Here is a 22,597-nt window from a genome sequence, read left to right on the forward strand (position 1 = left end):
TTTTTCTTCTGTTCCTGCCTTGATCACCTTTTTTTCTGCCCATTTTGTTAGATAATTAGTACACACAATGATGTAAGATTTCTGTTTTGAAGGAGGGTTGATTGGACCCACAAAGTCCATGCCCCACTTCTCAAATGGCTTGAAAGTCACTTAAGGTTGCAGGGGCATCTCATCCCTTGGAGTATGTTTCCCCATCATTTGACATTAGTCACATTGGTTGATATATCTCCTGACATCTTGATGAAGAGGGGCCAATAGTAACCTGCTTGCAGAATTTTGAAGGTAGTCCTCTTTGCTGCAAAGTGGCCCCCACAGGGCCCATCATGAGAGGATAGGAGGATGTCAAAAACTTCCTCCTCCCTGACACATCGCCTCAAAATCTAATCTGGGCCAAGTTTAAAAGGATTACCCCCAATCCAGGTGAATGGGGCACTTTTCCTCACGATCTTGCACTTCTCTTTTGAGGATAGGAGTGGCGAAAACTGTGCTGAAACCAAATAGTTTGCTATATCAGCCAACCATGGAAAGAGTGCTGAAATAGAAAATAGGTGTTCATCTGGGATTTGATCATCCACCATTCCTTCTTCACCTACAGGTAGATCTAGTTTAGACAAAAAATCAGCAACAACATTTTCCTTACCTGGCTTATCAACAATGGTCAAATCAAATTGCTGCAATAAATGTAACCATATAATGATACGACCATTTACATCTGGTTTATTCATCAAATACCTAATTGCAGCATGATCAGTGTGTATGAATGTTTGATAGCCGGTGATGTAGTGTCTGAACTTATTTAGGGAATGGACTACAGCTAGGAGCTCCTTTTCGGTTACAGTGTAGTTTGATTCTGTCTTGGACAAGTTTTTACTGACAAAGTATATGTCATAAGGCAACCTCTCTTCAACTTTCCCTAAGTCTGCTCCCATCGCTTTGTTCGAGGCATCTGTGTGGACGTGGAAAGTTAGGGCCCAGTTTGGACCTCTCAAAATTAGGGCAGTTACCTATCAAGGCATCTAGAGCCTATTGACAGTTGTTAGTCCATATGAACTCAACATCTTTTCCCAAAAGATCAAACAATGGAGAGGCTAGCTTACTAAAATCCTTAATGAATCTTCTATAATACACTGCTAAGTCTAGAAAAATCTGAACATATCTTACCTTTTGAGGAGGTGGGACCCTTTGGATGATAGCAATCTTGTTGGGATCCACCTGTAATCCTTGCTGAGAAATTGTATGACATAACACGGTCCCTTCAATCATCAGGAATTCAATTTTTTTAGCACTGAGGGACAAGTTCATTTCAATACACTTGGCTAAAAATTTTCCCAGGTTAGTCAAAGCTTCCTTGATGTTAGAACCATAAGGGGTAAAGTCATCCATATAGATTTCCACTCAATCATGAACCAGTTTAGCAAATATGCTTAGTATTGCTCTCTAGAAAGTGGCGGGAGCATTGCACAACCCAAGAGGAAGGACTTGGTAGGAAAAAGTACCCCAAGGACAAGTGAAAGTGGTCTTATCTTGGCCTTCCAGGCTGATTTGGATCTGGTTGTACCCGCTAAACCCATCTAGGAAGGAGAAGAACTTATTCCCTTCCAAGCCATCTAATACTTGACCTATGAAAGGCAAATGGAAATGGTCCTTCTTGTTGGCCTTGTTTAGTTCCTGATAATCTACACAGATTCTCCACTTCCCATTTTTCTTTGGCACTAGCACCAAAGCAGAAACCCATTCGTAGTCAGAGATGGGGTAGATGAATCCTGCATCCAGCAACTTTTGCAGTTCTTCTTTGACAATGTCCTTAAGGGCTGGATTCATCCTCCTTTGAGGCTGCCTGACTGGTTTATAATCTTCTTCATTGTAAATTTGATGAGTACAGACTAAAGGGTGGACTCCCTTCATCTCCTTATAGCTCCAAGCAAAAGCATCCAAGTGATTTTTCAATAAGATACATAGTTCCTTCTCCTGAGAGGTGGATAGGGATGAGTTGATCTTCAAGGTTCTTTCTGGGTCGAATTCCACATTCTTGACTCGGAGAGGGGTCATATTAGCCACATAGAGATCAACTAAAGCATTGGCTTCGCTTTCTTCCACCACCTCTTCTAATGGCAACACACTGGGGGGTGAATTTTGGATCAAGTTTTCAATAAGATCATCCTCGGTTTGTGGACCCCCCATAGTAGCTTCCACTGTGCACAATGGTGCATAATAGACTTCATCCTCATCTTCCTCCTCCAAGCAGAGAGGTATATCATGTTCTAGCAGAGATTGGGCAGGAGGATATAGGACTAGCTGTTTGGACATATGCCCGTTATTTATTTTCATGTTCCCAGCTCGACAATTAATGTAGGCATATGCAGTAGACAACCAAGGTCTTCTTAGGATGATAGGATACCCAGTGAGCTTTGCCTTTGGTTGGAGAACCAAGAAATTAGAAGGGTACTCCCAGGAATCAATAGAGACCATTACATCTTCCACAATCCACTCAGGGGTCACAGTGGACCGATCTGCTAACTGTAGTACTGTTGAGGTCTTTCTTAGGGAACCCTAAAAGTTGAGTTTGAGCATAGTGTCCCTAGTCATAACATTAATGGCAGCCCCTAGATCAATCAATGTATGAGGGATTACGGTGCCATTGATGTGGAAATCGACTACAAGACTCCCAGGGTCTTGATATTTCAGACAGATCACCTACCCCAACATTAGGTCAGACAATTGTCCTATGACATTGATAGTTGGGGCATCTCTTTTGCGCCTGCCTGGGTGCCTGAAGCACTTCTCCTTGATCATTTTGTTGTAGATAGGTACACCTTTTATGGCTTGGAGAAGTGGTATTTTTATACATAACTATTTCAATTCTCCCATAAGTTCAGTTTCTTCTTGGGTCGGTTGTGTGGTTCCAGTTAGCCTCTCAGGCAAGGGTGGAGTGACTTTTGGTTCACTTTCTTGTTTTTCTTCCTCATCCTCCTTAGGAGGAGGTTGTTTATCTAGGAGAACCTTCCCAGATCATAGGTTAATCTCCTGAATCTCCACAACATAGGTTGGGCATGATGTCTCTCCAGTATATGCCTATTGGGCCTATTTGTTATTGGGGTTCGGGTTCGGTTGAGCAGGTATTTGGGGTTGTCTTGGAGGAGCAGGAGGTAATGGTTGTGGTTGAGCAGGTGGTGCAGGCAAAAGAGTGGGAGGAGAGTTGTACTGGGACCTCCACCCCTGATGGGGTGAATTCCATTGAGGCTATGGCCCCTTATGGTCGAGCACCTAAAGGTCCTGGACAGTCGAGTGTGCTAACGCACCCTCACCATATGAATAGTGAGCTGAGCATAAGAGTGAAACGAATGAGCAACTAGAGGAGCATAGTATTGAGGAGGATATGACCAAGGAGGGGGTGTGGACCAAGAAGGATGAGTAGGGGGACTCTAAGAAGGCATGGAAGTGGCTTGATTTGGGTTGTAATAGGTCTACAATGTCCCTTGCATTCCCTGTTGGTAAGGTCTAGATCCATGAGGCCTCCTTTGGTTCATGAAATAGAGTGGTTCAGTGGTCCCTTCAGCCCCCTGATATTCAGTTTTGATTCTGAGCAAGGAAGGGCACTAATTCGTAGGATGGTTTTCTTCACAGACTAAACACACTTCTATAGAGTGCAATGGACATTCATTCCTTGGATGCTTTCTAGTGCACCTAGGACAAAAGATGGCCAAAGCCCTCTCATCTTCCTCTTGTTTCCTTTTGATATGCAAGGTATTCATTTACATGGCAAGAGTCTGCCTCACCTGGCTCTTGAAATCTTCTAGCCGATTTTCAAGTTCGTTTCTAAGGCATGAACTAGATGAGGATGTACTGGCTAAAGGTTGACTTCCCCTACCTCTCTTTCTAGCTAACCTAGAATGGTTTCTAAACACAGTCTTTATGTCATCATAAGGTAGTTGGTAGATGTCTACCCCAGCCAGCAAATGGAGGGTATCTAGAAGGTCTTCAGGGACTCCCTTGAGTAGGACCAACTTCAGAGATTCAGGGTCAAGTGTGCACCTAGCCCTTTTATAACTAAGTTGAAACCTCTCTTCGTAGTCTTCTAAAGATTCATCACTACCCATGGTCATGCGGAAGATTTCTTCCTTGGTATCCTTTGACCTACAGTAGTGTCAGTATTTGTTGTTGAAGGCTTGCTGCATCTGAGCCCAAGTTGTGACACTGTTTCTAGGTAGCCCCATGAACCAGCGCAAGGCCGCATCCTTGAGGGTAGAAGGGAACAGTTTCAACTTCTGCTCATCTTCTGCATAATCATAAGTTCAATAGAGAACAAAAAATTCAAACATGAAGGTATTAGGATCTTCGGTAGTCAATCCATGGAAGTGAGGTAAGGCTGAAGGACTTATGTTTTTCATTTTTGTGTCCCCATTGGTCTCTCGAATAGGAAAGGCACCTTCTATTCTTTCCCCATTTCCTCTAATGTTTCTATTTTCAGCCATGGTCTCAAGAGGAATGGTTTCTTGCTCTTCTTCTATTATAGGATCTTCGTATATCTCTGGAGGTTCACCTATAGGTTCTTCTAGATCACTGCCACCACAGAAGAGAGAAGGGTGACTTAGTGATGTGATGGGGGTGTTGGGTAGGAATTTTCCTGAATTGTCTCTGTTCCTATGAGGCATGAAAGGAAATCTCTTATTTTGGGGTGATTTTTGTTTTTTTTTTGCTTGTACCTGCAAAATTGAAATGGATTGAACAACAAATTGCAACTAACTGAAATAAACCTTGCTGAAATGAAAATAGCAAAATTGAAATGAAAGCAAGAGATGACTAATCTACTTTGCTGAAATGAAATTGTAGAATTGACATGAAAGCAGGAGATGCCTAATCTATGCTTGGTGAAATGAAATTGCAGAATTGAAATGAAAGCAAGAAATGTCTAATCTATGCTTGCATAATTGTAATTGCAGAATTGAAATGAAAGTAGGAAATGTCTAAACTATGCTTGCAGAATTGAAATTGCGGAATTGAGATTGAAGTAGGTTATGTTTAATCTACACTTGCAGAATTGAAATGAAACAACTACTCTACTTTTGCTAAAATAAACTACTTAGCAGAATGTTGTAGTAGAAAATAGAAGAAAAGCAGTAATCAAAAAATACTTTGATGCTTCCCCGGCAACGGCACCGAAAGGAGTGGTGAGCTCCAGTATTGTAGCAATAATGGTGCAACTCCTAGGGCTTCCTTCTTTACTTTTATCAACCCAGTAGTTCATAACAAACTTGGAAGCGACGGTGTTGTATGCACAAGTACTAGCTCTTACTGTAGGTTGGCACTTGATCAACTGGCACAAGTTCGCTAGGAGCTTAAGCCAACTTCTATGAGTTTTAAGAAAAATCTTTAACTGTGATGAAAGGAAACTAACTCTACAGGGGCTATTCTACTTGCAAAAAGTGAAGGAAAACTAAAATGAAATGCAAACCATAGCAAACCCTAGTAAACCCTAATTTTGCAAGAAAAGATATGGAAACTACTGAAATGGGTGCCATTGACTATTGAAAAGGAAAATTGCATTTATTCAAGCTACTTCTGAAGAGAAATGAGAAAAAATAATCTTTTTTACTTTTGAGTATTTTTATGTGAAATTATTAGCCTTGTGATTTGACTGGTTGTGACTGTGTAGAGGGTTTGTGACAAAAGAAGATGGAGTTGGCTTTTGCAGATGGTGAGGAAGGTGTGGAGAGGTCCTAAGAAGCACCTAGTACCCTTCTGAAGACTTCCATTGTGATCAGACTTCAAAAAATCACTCACAGGAAATTCTACAGGAGGCTACAGGGGATCTATAGGAGGTTCTACAGGAGGAGGCCGAAAGTGGTTTTTGGAGGTTTGAAGGTGGAAAAATGATGGGAAAAGGGAAATGAAGGCTATATGAAGGTATTGAGGGGTCTATAACTTTGTCAATGAAGATCAGGAATGAAGGAGATGGCTGGATTTGTTCAAAGGGCAAGAAAGCAACTTTGTGAAAAAACGTAGAAATTAGGGCAAATTGGCGAAATGTGGTGACTGAGTGGGGAATATTGAGAGATGAACTAGTACAAGCTATGTTATGGAGGAATGATAAGCTAGAATTTTCTACAAGAGATCTGCACACTTACTTCTCAAAACTGACCAAAGCAAGAACCGAAAAATAGAGTTTTGTCTATTTTAACCTAAATTCTGACCTAAAACCAGAGAAATGTTGAACAGAACTTTATGAACAGAAGATTATGCGAGAAAACCATGGTAAATGAACATGAAATGATCTAAGCATGTGAATCCAAACTAATATCAACTTCTCCAACTCGAAATATCACACTAGCAATTGCATGAAGGGCAACAACTATGTTTTTGGTGGCAACAGTAGTGCCTTGACCTCAAATCATGGTCCCGAGGAGGGAGAAATGAGATCAAGACCTGTTGGTAGCCTTTTTGGATCTTTTTCTATCACTACAACAACTTACTCAAGCAACTTGAAGCAAAGACAACTGTTCTAACCATCAAAAGCAACCTAATCTAATGAAGTAAGATTAACCTAAACAACAGAAATTATCTCATGAATGCAAGAAAAACCATATAAATGCACAAAGGAGGTGTTGGGCAGCCTGGGTTGGGCCCTAACCCAAGAGCTTCACCCCTCTAGAAAATATCAGTGCTGGTTCAAAACTTGGTTCATCTTCATTTATCAAAAAATAACAATTACATCACAAAACTGTCTTCAAAAGGAGCTCGAAAATGAGCTGAGTACAAGGGTGCACAAAAGTGTGAAAATATACTATGAAATGGCTAAGCTACTGAGGCTTTAAGCCTTCTTATTTATACAAGTGGGGACTCCCAACAGTCCTCCTAAACTTAAGGAACTTGGCTGCGTGGAACTAAAGATAACAACAACCCTACTTGACTTGCTCGGCTGCCCCTTGGAATCATCAATGTGGGCCTTTGTACTCTGAGATGTTGATGAGGAATTCCAGGGATGGGGTCATTAATGAAGGAGACACCCCTCCTATAAGTCCTCATCCCTATTTCCTCGAGTTTGGCTATCATTTTTCTCATTGTTGGCATTATGATTCAAGTGTTGTCCTTGATGGCAACTCACTCAGAGGCTGGTACAGGTGCTCAGAGGTTGGTACAGGTGGTACAGGTGATGGCAACTTAATCAGAGGACAGATCTGAGTATAGCACGCCAAGACAATTCATACACGCAGGTTCGTTAAGCCCAAGTCGCGTGTACACGCAGGTTGGCTTCAGTAAAAGCGCGTGTATGTGAAAACGTACCTTTGGTCCATGGCGGTTAGTCCTTGGAAGTTGTGCCTATGGTTTTGGACCATGGCGTCTCGACGGACGTGTTGATCCCTAGTTTTGAAGTTGATGGTATTGTGTTACTATGGTTTTGGACCGTGGTATTGTAAAGGGCCTAAGGCTATATAAGGAGAAGATCATTAGGCAAATGAAGGTAAGCAAGGTGCAAGAGTGTGTGAGTGATGAAGATCTGAGGAAGTGTGAGATCCAAGTTCTGGTTATGGGTTGGTGATCTGAACCAAGGTTTCACTCATGTGGAGGATGATGAATGATGGAACGAGATCTCAAGGCTTGGAATGATTATCTTCATATGGTTTGCCTGTGGATAGATCAGATCTACTGACGCATGTTTATTATTATGATCTGGGTATGTTTTGATGTCTGATATAGCTGCAGAGTTATAAGTTAGAATTTGCATATCTGTACGCGGGTTGGCTTTGGTAAAAGAGCGTATACACGCAGGTTGGGTTCATCCAAGTAGCGTATACAATGTGAAGTATGATATTTGAAGATGAAGTTGGATCTGGTTGTTGTTATGTTGTCTGGTTGTTGTTGACAGGGTTACAGTGATTCAGAATTGGGTGTTTCAGTGATTGATGATGCAGGTTGTTCTACAATGATGATTGTTTCATGGATCCAGTATGAAAATGTATGAAACGTGGTCCCGGGAAGATCGTAGGCCGGCACCTACGTACTGGTAAACATATCAGCCAGTACAAGAGCCAAGGGGGTTTTAGCTCCCTTCCAGGAGCAGCTGGAAAACGAGTGAAGGTTGTAGCCTTCTGTAGGGTTGGCACCTACGTACTAGTAAATGGATCGGCTAGTACAAGAGCTATGAAGGTTGTAGCCTTCTGTAGGGTTGGTACCTACGTACTAGTAAATGGATCGGCTAGTACAAGAGCTATGAGGGTTGTAGCCCTCTGCAGGTTGCAGCCTGCGTGCTGGTAAATGACTGCACCAGTGCATTGTAAAAGAAGTTTCTTATTAAAGAAGAAAGAGACGAATTGCAGCAGGTGGTTTTCACCCACATTGGGTTTCCACCTTATATCATGGTGTTCATGTGTGTGGCTCTTGTGTGATGTTCTGTTCTGTTATTCTGCACCTGATTACTGTTAATATGCTTAATAATGATCTGATGCATTTACTGAAGATTAAGCTAACTGAATTATAAGATCTCTGGATATACGCGAGTTTCATTAGACACAGTAGCGTGTACACGCGGGTTCACTTAATTGAAGTAGCGTATATGTTTCTGAGCATGAAATTGAAAAAGTTTGATTGATCTGATAATACTGATTCACCCCCCCTCTCAGTATTATTTCCAACAATTGGTATCGGAGCAGGTCCTTCAGAGAAGCTTGATCGCTTGAAGGAGATTCGTAGAACAATGGCGAAGAAAGCACGTCAGAAGAAGAAGTCAGCTCAAAGGAACAATGACAACCTGCCGTTGAGTGGAAGTAAGAATTCAGATCCTGAATCACCTCAGAATGAAGATGGACAAACAAATGAAGTATCAGATCAAACCATAGATCAGCAAGATCTACCTAGCAAAAAGGAGAATGCCCTCAAAGAAGAAATCATCAAATTAGAAGATCTGTTGGAATGTGCCTCCAGAACTCGACAAATGCTGCTAGCACTGAATAAAGAGCAAGAAAACGATATCCTCAAACTAAGGCATCAGTTGGATGAAGGAAGGAAAGCTGAAGAGACCTTGAAGAAGCAATGTCTAGACAAAGAAGAACAACATCAAGTTGAGGTAAATATCTTGAAAAGTAAATTAGAAGAAAAGGATAAACTATTACGATTTCAAGATAGTACTAAGATCTTGGATGATATTCTTAGTAATCAAAGGTCCCCTGCTATCAAAACTGGTCTTGGTTTTCATGAGTCTATTGAAGGTGAATCTGGTTCACAAAGTAAGACAAGAATCTCTAATGCAAAATCTGAAAGGCTCTACAAGGAAATGAAAGGTCAACCTCATCAAAAATCAAGGAAAGAGACTCCTCAAAGAAAATCTTTTACTCCTCCCATGAATAATGTTGAATGTTATGTATGTCATAATCTTGGACATATTGCAGCCATATGTAGAAGAAGAAGGTTTCAAGACCATCATGCAGAAAGATCATCACATTCAAGGTACTTTAATGGATATTGCTTTTCTTGCAATATGTTTGGTCACAAAGCTGCTGATTGCTATAGGAGGAATATGAAACATGTAAGATGCTATGCATGTAACAAGTTTGGACATAGAGCAAAGTATTGCAGGAACAAAGCTCATGATAAGAAGAAATCATCAACATGCTTGAAGATATGGAAGAAGAAGGAAGTTCAGCCAGAAAGATGTGGCACAGCACAGGGTACTCAGCACAGCACAGACATAACAGACTCAGGGGGAGCTGAAGGCATAGAACTTCAGTGTTCTAATTCTAATACGCAAGTTTCATGAAGCAAATCCGCGTATATACGCGAGTTTCACACTACAAAGTCGCGTATATGTCAGTTTGTGAAAAAGCAGTGGGGACAGACTCAGAAAAGGGGTCTGATATGATCCAGTCCAGTATATGTTCTATTGGTTAACAGTTACAGTCTGCTGAGGATGTCTGGAAATGTCTTGATACTTATGGCACAGGCTCAGGGGGAGCATATACTTCAAATAATGCATTGTTGGCATTATGGTTAGAAACTGTTGATAAAGTCTATGATACATCTTGCTGTTTGATCAAAGGAATGGTATTGCAGGCTGATGCTTATGGTACAGATCGTGATGCTGCTGGTGGCCTTCATAAGTCCTGGTCTAGATATTTCATCTCTATGTCATGTATCTCTTTTATGATGTCAAGGTCATGTAACGGCCTATGTTGGTTTCCCCACTATGCCTGGGATGAATGATGTAATGTTCATGTCTTATCATGAGTAAACTCTTAATGTATCTTCACATGGTTAGGTAGATGAGTCAATATTGGTATATCCCCACTAGGTTGGGTGATGAATGTATGTATTGAGTCTTTTGGTGATAGGAAGGTCTTCTATGATGTATAAGTCCTTGTTCTTCTTGAAGAACATCTTTTGCAGATCTTGCCTACAGTCAAGGGGAGCATGAACAGCACAATTCAGCAAGAGCAGGATGGATAGATTGGTACACTTTGGCATACACAAAGGGGGAGCACATTTGGAGATTGCAGCAGGTACTCAGGGGGAGTATGGACAGCAGAAGGTATACCAAAGAAGAGGATATCTTGGTACGCCCTTTGCCCTTGATGTCAAAGGGGGAGAGTGACTTGGTGTGGTGGTTGCCATCAAGTCCAAAGGGGGAGATTGTTGGCATTATGATTCAAGTGTTGTCCTTGATGGCAACTCACTCAGAGGCTGGTACAGGTGCTCAGAGGTTGGTACAGGTGGTACAGGTGATGGCAACTTAATCAGAGGACAGATCTGAGTATAGCAGGCCAAGACAATTCATACACGCAGGTTCGTTAAGCCCAAGTCGTGTGTACACGCAGGTTGGCTTCAGTAAAAGCGCGTGTATGTGAAAACGTACCTTTGGTCCATGGCGGTTAGTCCTTGGAAGTTGTGCCTATGGTTTTGGACCATGGCGTCTCGACGGACGTGTTGATCCCTAGTTTTGAAGTTGATGGTATTGTGTTACTATGGTTTTGGACCGTGGTATTGTAAAGGGCCTAAGGCTATATAAGGAGAAGATCATTAGGCAAATGAAGGTAAGCAAGGTGCAAGAGTGTGTGAGTGATGAAGATCTGAGGAAGTGTGAGATCCAAGTGCTGGTTATGGGTTGGTGATCTGAACCAAGGTTTCACTCATGTGGAGGATGATGAATGATGGAACGAGATCTCAAGGCTTGGAATGATTATCTTCATATGGTTTGCCTGTGGATAGATCAGATCTACTGACGCATGTTTATTATTATGATCTGGGTATGTTTTGATGTCTGATATAGCTGCAGAGTTATAAGTTAGAATTTGCATATCTGTATGCGGGTTGGCTTTGGTAAAAGAGAGTATACACGCAGGTTGGGTTCATCCAAGTAGCGTATACAATGTGAAGTATGATATTTGAAGATGAAGTTGGATCTGGTTGTTGTTATGTTGTCTGGTTGTTGTTGACAGGGTTACAGTGATTCAGAATTGGGTGTTTCAGTGATTGATGATGCAGGTTGTTCTACAATGATGATTGTTTCATGGATCCAGTATGAAAATGTATGAAACGTGGTCCCGGGAAGATCGTAGGCCGGCACCTACGTACTGGTAAACATATCAGCCAGTACAAGAGCCAAGGGGGTTGTAGCTCCCTTCCAGGAGCAGCTGGAAAACGAGTGAAGGTTGTAGCCTTCTGTAGGGTTGGCACCTACGTACTGGTAAACATATCAGCCAGTACAAGAGCCAAGGGGGTTGTAGCTCCCTTCCAGGAGCAGCTGGAAAACGAGTGAAGGTTGTAGCCTTCTGTAGGGTTGGCACCTACGTACTAGTAAATGGATCGGCTAGTACAAGAGCTATGAAGGTTGTAGCCTTCTGTAGGGTTGGTACCTACGTACTAGTAAATGGATCGGCTAGTACAAGAGCTATGAGGGTTGTAGCCCTCTGCAGGTTGCAGCCTGCGTGCTGGTAAATGACTGCACCAGTGCATTGTAAAAGAAGTTTCTTATTAAAGAAGAAAGAGACGAATTGCAGCAGGTGGTTTTCACCCACATTGGGTTTCCACCTTATATCATGGTGTTCATGTGTGTGGCTCTTGTGTGATGTTCTGTTCTGTTATTCTGCACCTGATTACTGTTAATATGCTTAATAATGATCTGATGCATTTACTGAAGATTAAGCTAACTGAATTATAAGATCTCTGGATATACGCGAGTTTCATTAGACACAGTAGCGTGTACACGCGGGTTCACTTAATTGAAGTAGCGTATATGTTTCTGAGCATGAAATTGAAAAAGTTTGATTGATCTGATAATACTGATTCACCCCCCCTCTCAGTATTATTTCCAACAGTTCAAAACTTGGTTCATCTTCATTTATCAAAAAATAACAATTACATCACAAAACTGTCTTCAAAAGGAGCTCGAAAACGAGCTGAGTACAAGGGTGCACAAAAGTGTGAAAATATACTATGAAATGGCTAACCTACTGAGGCTTTAAGCCTTCTTATTTATACAAGTGGGGACTCCCAACAGTCCTCCTAAACTTAAGGAACTTCGCTGCCTAGAACTAAAGATAACAACAACCCTACTTTACTTGCTCGGCTGCCCCTTGGAATCATCAATGTGGGCCTTTGTACTCTGAGATGTTGATGAGGAATTCCAGGGATGGGGTCATTAATGAAGGAGACACCCCTCCTATAAGTCCTCATCCCTATTTCCTCGAGTTTGGCTATCATTTTTCTCATAAATTCCCGGTCCTTGTCCAAAATTGTCCAAGAAATTTGCAATAAACACTCATTAGACTATATGATAAATTGACCACCCCCATTCACTCTATTGACATAAACATATTCAAAAACATGCACAAAAATATTGAGAATGGTGGATTAAATGAAAATAATAAGCAGAATGAGCCCATATAGTTACCCATTTCTGGGGCTCATCAGTTAGGTATGACTGGCAATGGTTGACCATGATTGATATTATAAACCTAAGGGAATAATACACCCAAAACCAACATTCGTAATCCCAAATATAAATATTACAAACACTAAATACACAGGGTTTATTTTCATGGTGAGATAATCCTTGTCACAATGTGACATTCAACCATGGTTGACCAAGGTTGACTATGACTGACAATGGTTGACCATGATCAATATTATAAACCTAAGGGAATAATAAACCCAAGGGATTGATATCATAAACCCAAAGAAATAATAAACCCAATAGATTAATACTAAAACCTCAAGGAATTATGAACCCAAGGGACTAATATTACATACCCAACATATATAAACCCTAAGATAAATATTATAAACAATAAAATAAACATGATTGACCATCGTTGGTTTTCATGTTGAGACAATCCTTATCACAACTCCATGTTGGACCATGGTTGACATCATAATAAACCATGGTTAACTGGGGAATAATAAGCCCGAGTGATTGATATTATAAACCCAAAGAACAATAAACCCAAGGGATTAATACTAAAATCCCAAGGGATTATGAACCGAAGGGAATAATATTAAACAAAATGGACTAATATTATAAACCCAAGGTATAAAAACCCTAAGATAGATATTAAAAATACTAAGATAGACAATGTTGAATTAATAAACCCTAATGATTAATATATTAAACTCAAGGGATTAATAAACCAAAGGGATTATTAATATTATAAACACAAGGAACAATAAACCCAAGGGATTAATACTAAAGCCCAAGTGGATTATGAACCTAAGGGAACAATATTAAAGCCAAGGGACTAATATTATAACTCAAGGTATATAAACCCTAACTCGAGATAATTTTTTTCATAATGTGAGATCGAACCATGATTGACCACAGTTGACCATGGTTGATTATGGTTGACCATGATTGATATTAATAAACCCAAGGGACTAATATAAAAAACCGAACATTGGTAAACCAAGATATAAGTATTACAAACACTAAAATAAATAAGGTTTATTTTCATGATGAGGCAATCCTTGTTATAATGTGAAATTCAAGCATAATTGACCATGGTTGGCTACAACTGACAACGGTTGACCATCATTGATATTATAAACCTAAGGGAATAATAAACCCAATGAATTGATATTATAAACTGAAAGGAACAATAAACAAAAGGGATTAATACTGAAACCTCAAGGGATTATGAACCCAGGGGAATAATATTAAACCCAAGGGCCAACTATTATAAACCCAACATTGGTAAACCCAAATATAAATACCACAACACTAAAATAAAAATGGTTTATTTTCATGGTGAGACAATCATTGTCAAAATGCAACATTCAACCACAATTGACAATGGTTGGCTAGGATTGAAAATGGTTGACCATGATTGATATTATAAACCTAAGGGAATAATAAACCCAATGGATTGATACTATAAGCTGAAAGAACTAATAAACCCAAGGGAGTAATATTAAAACCCCAAGAGATTATAAACCCAAGGGAATAATATTAAACCCATGAGACTAATATTATAAACATAACATTGGTAAACCCAAATATAAATATTAAAAAGACTAAAATAAACATGATTTATTTTCATGGTGAGATAATCCTTGTCACAATGCGACATTCAACCATGGTTAACCATTGTTGGCTATGATTGACAATGGTGGACAATGATTGATATTATAAAGCTAAGGGAATAATAAACCCAATGTATTAATATGAGAACCAAAAGGAATAATAAAATGAAGGGATTAATACTAAAACCCCAAGAGATTATGAACCCAAGGGAATAATATTAAACCCAAGGGACTAATATTATAAACCCAATTTACATAAAATCTAATATAAACATTATAAACATTAAAATAAACATTATTGATCATCGTTGATTTTCATATTGAGACAATCCTGATCAGAATTCCATGTTGGATCATGGTTGACATCAAAATAAACCATGTTTGACTTGGGAATAATAAAGCCAAGCGATTCATATTATAAACAGAAAGGAACAATAAACCCAAGGGATTAATACTAAAACCCCAAGGGATTATGAACCTAAGGGAATAATATTAAACAAAAGGGACTAATAATATAAACCCATGGTATACAAACCCTAAGATAAATATTAAAAATACTAAAATAAACATGGTTGAAATAATAAACCCTAAGAATTAAAATTTTAAACTCAAGGGATTAATAAATCAAAGGGATTATTAATACTACAAACCAAAGGAACTAATAAACCCAACCATTTAATATTAAAAACCCAACGAATTAGTGAACCCAAGGGATAAATATTAAAAACCTAAGGGATCAAAAAGCACAAGGGATCAATATTACAAACACAAGAGATTAATAAAGCTGACCATGATTGATATTATAAAATCAACCCAATAATAAACCCAAGGGATTGATATTATAAACACAAAGGAATAATAAACCCAAGGGATTAACACTAAATCCCAAGGGAATAATATTAAACCCAAAGGACTAATATTATAAACCCAATGTATATAAACCTTAAGACAAATATTATAAACACTAAAATAAGAATGACTAACCCAATTCCATGTTGGACCATGGTTGACCATGGTTGACATCATAATAAACCATCGTTGATCGAGGAATAATAAACCCAAGCGATTGATGTTGGAAAATGGTTGATCATGGTCAAACATGGTTGTTTAGTGTTGACCATTGTTGAATAATATTAAACCCTAGGAATATGAACCCCTCGATCAATAAACTGAAAGGATTGATATTATAAACCCAAGGGAATAATAAACCTAAGGGATAAAAATTATAAACCCAACACATATAAACCCTAACATGACTATTATAAACCCTAAAATAAACATGGTTGACCATGGTTTATTTCCATATTATATTAATCTATTGCAATATTGACGTAATCATAAATAGTTGGACAAATATTTAACCCTTAATATTGGGGTTTTATAAAACGAAGGGATTATTAATATTACAAACCCAAGGCATTAATATTATAAAAAAAAATATTAATAAATGCAAGGGATCAATATACCCAAGGAATCAATAAACCCAATGAGCTAATATTAAAAACCCAAATGATTAATAAACCCCAATAATTAATATTTTATGGTCATGGGATTAATAAAACCAAGGGATTAAATGATAAACCAAAGGAATTATTAATATTTAAGACTTGAAGAGCGAAGACCCCAAGCATTTGATATTTTAAACCTAAGGAATTAATAAACCCAAGGGAAAAATATTAAAACCCAAAGGGATAAAAAATGGCAAGGGATCAATATTAGAAACAGAAGGGATTAATAAAACATAGGAATAAATATTTTAAACCCAACAAATTGATCAACTCACGTGACTATGAATATTATAAACCTAAGGGATCAATAAACCCTATGGATTGTTAAATTTATGAAAGAAACATGTTAATAAATTGAAGGAATAAACATTATAAATGTAAAGGATTAATATTAAACCTTGGGACTATTATTTAAACCTTAATATTGGGGATTAAAAAACAAAAGGGAATAAATGATAAACCCAAGGAATTATTAATATTACAAACTTAAAGAAAAAATAAACCTAATCATTTAACGTTATAAACCTAAGGAAGTAGTAAACCGAAGGGAAATAGTAACCCCAACAAGATAATATTATAAACACAAAGGATTAACAAACCCAACAAACCAATATAAGAACTGAAGAGATTAATAAACCCTAATAATTAATATTTTAAACTCAAGGGATTAATAAACCAAAGGGATTATTAATTTTATAAACCCATGGAACTAGTAAACCCAAGGGATAAACCTGAGGGATCAAAAAATGCAAGGGATCAATATTAAAAAAGGAAAAGATTGATATTTTAACCCTAATGGATTAATATTATAAATCCAAGTTTTTTAAACCCTGCGATAAATATTATAAATCGAAAAATAAATATCAATGACCAGCCTTAACCATCGTCAATTTTCACATTGAAACAATATTTGTTACAATGTGGTATTGGACCATGGTTGACCATGATTCACGATAGTGGATTATGGTTTTCATATAAAGAAAATCTCCATTATAATGCAATGTTCGACAACGCTCACGATTGTCCCCAGGAGAGATGGCCGAGTGGTTAACGGCTCCGGTCTTGAAAACTGGTTTAAAACCCCTAAGCCCTAAATCCATGGCATCAATATTATAAACATAAATAATTCTATAATGCAAAACAATAATAAAAAACATAAACCACAACCAATATAAGAACTGTAAACCATAAAGCATAAAAACATGATAAATCGTCATAACATTAACAATGACAAATTCATATCACTACATTATAAACAATCAATAAATTTTAAGCCATAAATACGTTGATATCAATATATGAATGCATTAGTAGTATAAATCTCAAGAATATTGGTATAAATAGCTAGAACATGAAAGCCCAACAATAATATTATAAAGGTAAACAATATATTCATTTATGAAAGACATGAACAAAGTGAAGGGATCCACACAAACGACCACAACAATCACAAATGCAAGAGAAAAAAATAAAATAGTAACACCGCCGTTGGAGAAAAGGAACATAAATGCATAAAACACATCTAAATTTCACACATTGGATTTAAAGAAGAACAACGTAATAGGATATTTTAAGACCAGAGTTATACATTTTTCTACATAAAAACAATAACGAGAAAAAAAATTCAATTTCACCAAGATTGCAACCACAGAAAGAACATTGAGCCTTAGCATATATTTTTTGTTTTCTTTACATCAAATAATTCCACTACAAAATTGAACTTGAAACGCTCCATCAAAAGTCATCTATGGAGTGTCCACTTCAAAAACACATCTAGACCGATGATAAAAGAAGCACCAATTCAAATCAACATGGTAATGATCATGATACTTAATGCTTTCCAACCAATTCCTTCTTGTTCTCCTCCCAGACTCCCTTTGGTGCACATGTAACAAGCATTTTACAGGTGTTTTCGTTTCATCTAGCTCACGAATATGAGCATCAATAAAAGTAGGACAGAACCCATGTTTTCTGTCAAACTTGTTCCAAAGATAGGAAATAAAACTTATAGCTCCAACAATATTACACATTGTTTTGGAATAATAGATGACATCATTATTGTCCATATGTGCATTTGAATGACAAAAAAACAAAAGAAAAATCAATAAATACATGGACAAATAAATAAGAATACACACACACACACACATATGTGTGTGTGTGTGTGTATACATAAAGCATAACACCCTATTTGTATTTATGTTAAAAAACTTAATGTTATAATGTTACATGAAAAAAACAATCTAGTGTTACATGAACCAAATGATATAATAATTTCTAAAAATATACGCCTCATTTCACAATAAAATAGAAAAAACCATGGAAATAGAATAGAACCATGGCAAATATTCAAAAAATGAATATTGGCCAGGGTGATGGCCAATATTCAAAACCTCCATTTTTGCATTTCATGATGTAATGTGAATCCACAATATTAATATCAATATGAACCAGTTATAAAAATTATTTTGAATGATTGGTTCATGTAACTCATTGTTTATGTCATAATGGTCTATTGCAAAGAATAGAACAATAGGAACTTCAAAAAAAATAAGTAAATTGAAAAACATGAAAAACGATATAAAAAACTTTCTCAAATATCACTATGAGTATGATGAATTTATTAGTCTCATAAATATATGAAAATGATTATTATATTAAAAGTAAATCAAGAGGAAAACAAAATAACTTTAGAAAACATACTATAAAGAAGGTCACAATGTTATTGGTTGTATGTCATAGTGATATGGACTTCCATCGCTCCTCTTCTTTCTTCCTAATTGTAACCTATGTACTATCTTTCATATTGGCATAATGTTGAAAAGATAAAGGCAGTGTAATGCGTAAACCAAAAGATTAATTTCACTCTTGATATGGCTGTGAATGTAAGGCCTTGCTGCTCTTTATTCCCTATATCGAATGACTCTTGTTCTAAAGTCAATCCCTATAACTTGTGGATTGCAAGAGCCCATGCAATCTTCAAAGGAATTTGTTTTCGATTTCCTCTTATCACTAGTGTGATAGGGACAATGTTTGGATTGTTGCATCAAATGGAACACCAACATACTTACAGAAAACAACAGTTGTGAACATTAGGAATTGAGGTGGCTAAGGGGTAGGGGTATAAAATATATCCTTAACATAACCAAGTGCACCATTCACCAAACCAGTTTCAACCAATAAATTACATGTCAACATAACATACTGACTACGACACAACAAAACTTCACAGTCCAATTGATCATCGTCAACACTAATGATTTCTAAACACCTTGAATGCTCAACAACACATCATGGAATTGGAGAATTTAATGATTTTAACATATGCCGATTATGGAAGGAGACCAAATTATTTGTTGGAAACATGTAAACTGTTGCATTAATTCTCTAGGATCAAACTTCATATCAGCCCATGGAATAAGCAATTCCCAATCTTCAAGAATAGGTTCTGCATTTCTTATGTTATTGAGGACTCTACGAAAACAAGATTGTTTCTAAGTATTCCCTTGTTGGTGAAATATTGTGTCAAGAGTGACAACAATGTTGAATTTGTTCCACAAGACTTTCCCTGTTGTATTAGCTACATACAAAGGCTTATCTCTCATAGGAGGGAGTTGGCCAAGGTCACCCATAAGGATGATGGATCTACCACCAAAAGGATAATTATTTTTCTGTGGAAATGCTTCTTGTAATCGAGAATCTATTTGCATAAACAACCTTGATCCCAGAAAGCTCATTTCATCAATGAATATATATCTAGCATGTCACATTTCTTCTTGGAATACTGCAAGTGATTGCACCTATAGTGGCTGCATATCTTTAATCGGAATTTTTTGAGCTGAGTGTATTGTTCTTGCATGTATATTAAAAGCAACTATTCCTCTTGGAGCAAGAAGAAACAATGGGCTTCTTCCACTACTTGACGAATTAGAAAGATATTAAAAAATTCAATGGATAAGGAAAGACTTCCCAGTGCCCGCAATGCCCTAAAAAATCATAACAAGAGCTTCACGAATCTCATATTCAGGAAAGTGCCTTAAAACAATTTCAAAAGCAAGTCATTGTTAAATTTCGACAAAGAATCTAGAGATGAAAATGTTATGTTTGAAAGGTCAACAATATCACCCCTTGATTTTTCATTCCTTATAAAATTAATAGCTTCTTCTGCAACATCATCAAAAATAGTTGTACTTTCCCAGTCAAAGGATATATCAAATTCCCTTTGACCAAGGGTGTGAAGATCATAAACATTCACATCATTTGGTGGAACCAAGCGAAAGAAAATCTTCCATTCTTGAAAACAATCTTCAAGATTCATTTCCTGGTTAGAAAAATCACCATCTTCTTCATCTATAATATTGTCTATAACTAAGAGATTTCGATCAACACTCCATGCTCGATATCGAAAATTCCTCCAATTTTCAGTAGTAATTTCAGCTCAAAGCCCAATTTCTCTAGGAATGTCACAAAATGGATTGTACAAGAGCAATTATGTCCAGCAAAAGCTTTCAAATTCCTGTAAAGCATCACCAGGAATAGAATAAAACCATTGCCAAACCAAAACAATAGCATGAACATCTCTAGGATTCCATGGATCTTGTTTATGCTTTCTATCAAATGTCCAAGATCATGTTGTTTCTATCAAAGATACATGTTCAAGGAAGAAAGGTTTATTTTGGTAATGTTGAACAAAAGTATTCTTAGATGAACACTACAAGCCATCCCTATTAATGAAACTAATTTTTGACTACGAACAACAAGAGGTAGGTTAAGAAACATATTACACATTTCTTATGCTCCAATGTCACGATCAACAATCGTTTTTGAAAGAAACCTTCTATATGCATATAAAGGATGATCCTTAGAGCCAACATAATTTTAAGTTCTAGTTAACATATGCTGATAGCTTTCAGACCTTTTTTTTTCTTTTGACGCATACTTAGCAATGCATTTCAAGACAACATAACAAGAAAGCACTGGCTGGAAATCAACATTTGCACACCACATTGTTAGAAGTTCAATGTTATGTACATTAAACCTGCCATCATTTATTGTTGGCTCATATTTTTTTCTTCCTTGATCATCTATGAACAATCTTGATTCATCACAAAGATCCCATTGAGCATTATATCGACATGTCAAAATAGTGCCCTTTTTGCATAAACAAGAATCTACAGTACACTTTGTGTGCCTTTGGACACAATTTAACAATTCTTTGTAATCATTATGAGGATTATAAGATAAAATGTGACCAGTATTCAATAGGAAAGGGTCATCATTAAGGCTTCATGGAACCATTATGTTGTGGCGATGTATGTCATGTGGATTCCATGCAGTTACATATTTGTTGAAGAATATCTTTGCAAGTTATACAATAGAACCATTTGACCAATCAAGTATTTCCATGTTAGGAGCACCTTATAACCATAGAAAACCATGGATATGTGTTGAACCTCTATGTTGCAACTCATATCTGAAAAAATGAAGATATAGTTACTACAAACAATATAAATAAAATCATAATAAAAGTTGACAAAGTATAGAAAACAAATTCAACAACACAAACCTGTACTAGAAGTCTTTAGCTTTAAGATATTTTTGGATAACTTCCTCTTGAAAAACAATGAATCTATGGTGCATAAATGTGCCAACAATAAGAGGGTACTAGATAACATTCTCAATTTTCATGTGATGCTCATTTAAAGAATGAGAATGAGAATGTAAATGTATGGGCATGAGGTTATGCAACTCTGGCCACTTTGTGTCAGCTGTACCCAAAGTAAAAAATAAAGATGGACATCCTAACTAAGTAATCATGTCAGTCAATTTAGCACGACACTTAGTCTAGTATGTCCTTGTACCTCTCAGAGAAGAACCAAACTGCATAAGATGCTTAGCCAGCTTATTAACTAGTAGATCACATAGTTGGTGATGCAACTCTTTAATTGTTGTAGGTGAGTTATCATGTAAATGTTTCTTTGCAAAAAATACAGTAGTTTCTTGGCTCCAATGTCGCATTATCATGTTCAATAAGTAATATCGAAAGCGAGGATGGCTTCCAAATCTCTGATCATAGTACCTAAGAAGATGCAATTCACACTCATGAAGTTCAACACCACAAATTCGTGGTTGCAACCAATCAACATCACTAGTGGGGAACAATGTTGCGAATTCCATATCTAATAAGCCCTCTGTATTATATTCATTCACTAGAGAGGTTCCAATATTGGGCGAATCCATGTCTTGAACATTTGAAGAATCAACATTATCAAGAAATGTTCTAATTTCTTCCACTTCTCTTCGTTTGTTTGGTAGGTGAGCAACAAAAGAAGAACGATGAGAGGGAAAATGCTCAACATGAGACCCTTCATTATTAGTTTCATTGATCTCAAATTCTTCAATATCACAATCAACAAATTTAAGCCTAGAGGCGACATCTGTTGATCTTTCAGGCAGAGCATTCACTGAAACATATTCAATTACAACATCTCGATAATATTGATCATGTTGGATTTTGAAAAGCAATGCAGCCATCACTTGATATATTTTTACATAACATTCATAATATTTAAACTAAATGACAT

The 22,597-nt window shown here is 37.2% G+C and overlaps 1 pseudogene; it reads left to right on the plus strand.

The window, feature by feature from the left end:
* The window catches only part of LOC149220275 (purple acid phosphatase 22-like), an 83,975-nt pseudogene that overhangs the window by 18,675 nt on the left and 42,703 nt on the right, over nucleotides 1–22,597 (plus strand).

This window comes from Pinus tabuliformis, chromosome Q, assembly GCF_031772625.1.
Source record: "Pinus tabuliformis cultivar Carrire ecotype Pingquan chromosome Q, CPIR1, whole genome shotgun sequence".
In the NCBI taxonomy this organism is placed as follows: Eukaryota; Viridiplantae; Streptophyta; class Pinopsida; order Pinales; family Pinaceae; genus Pinus; species Pinus tabuliformis.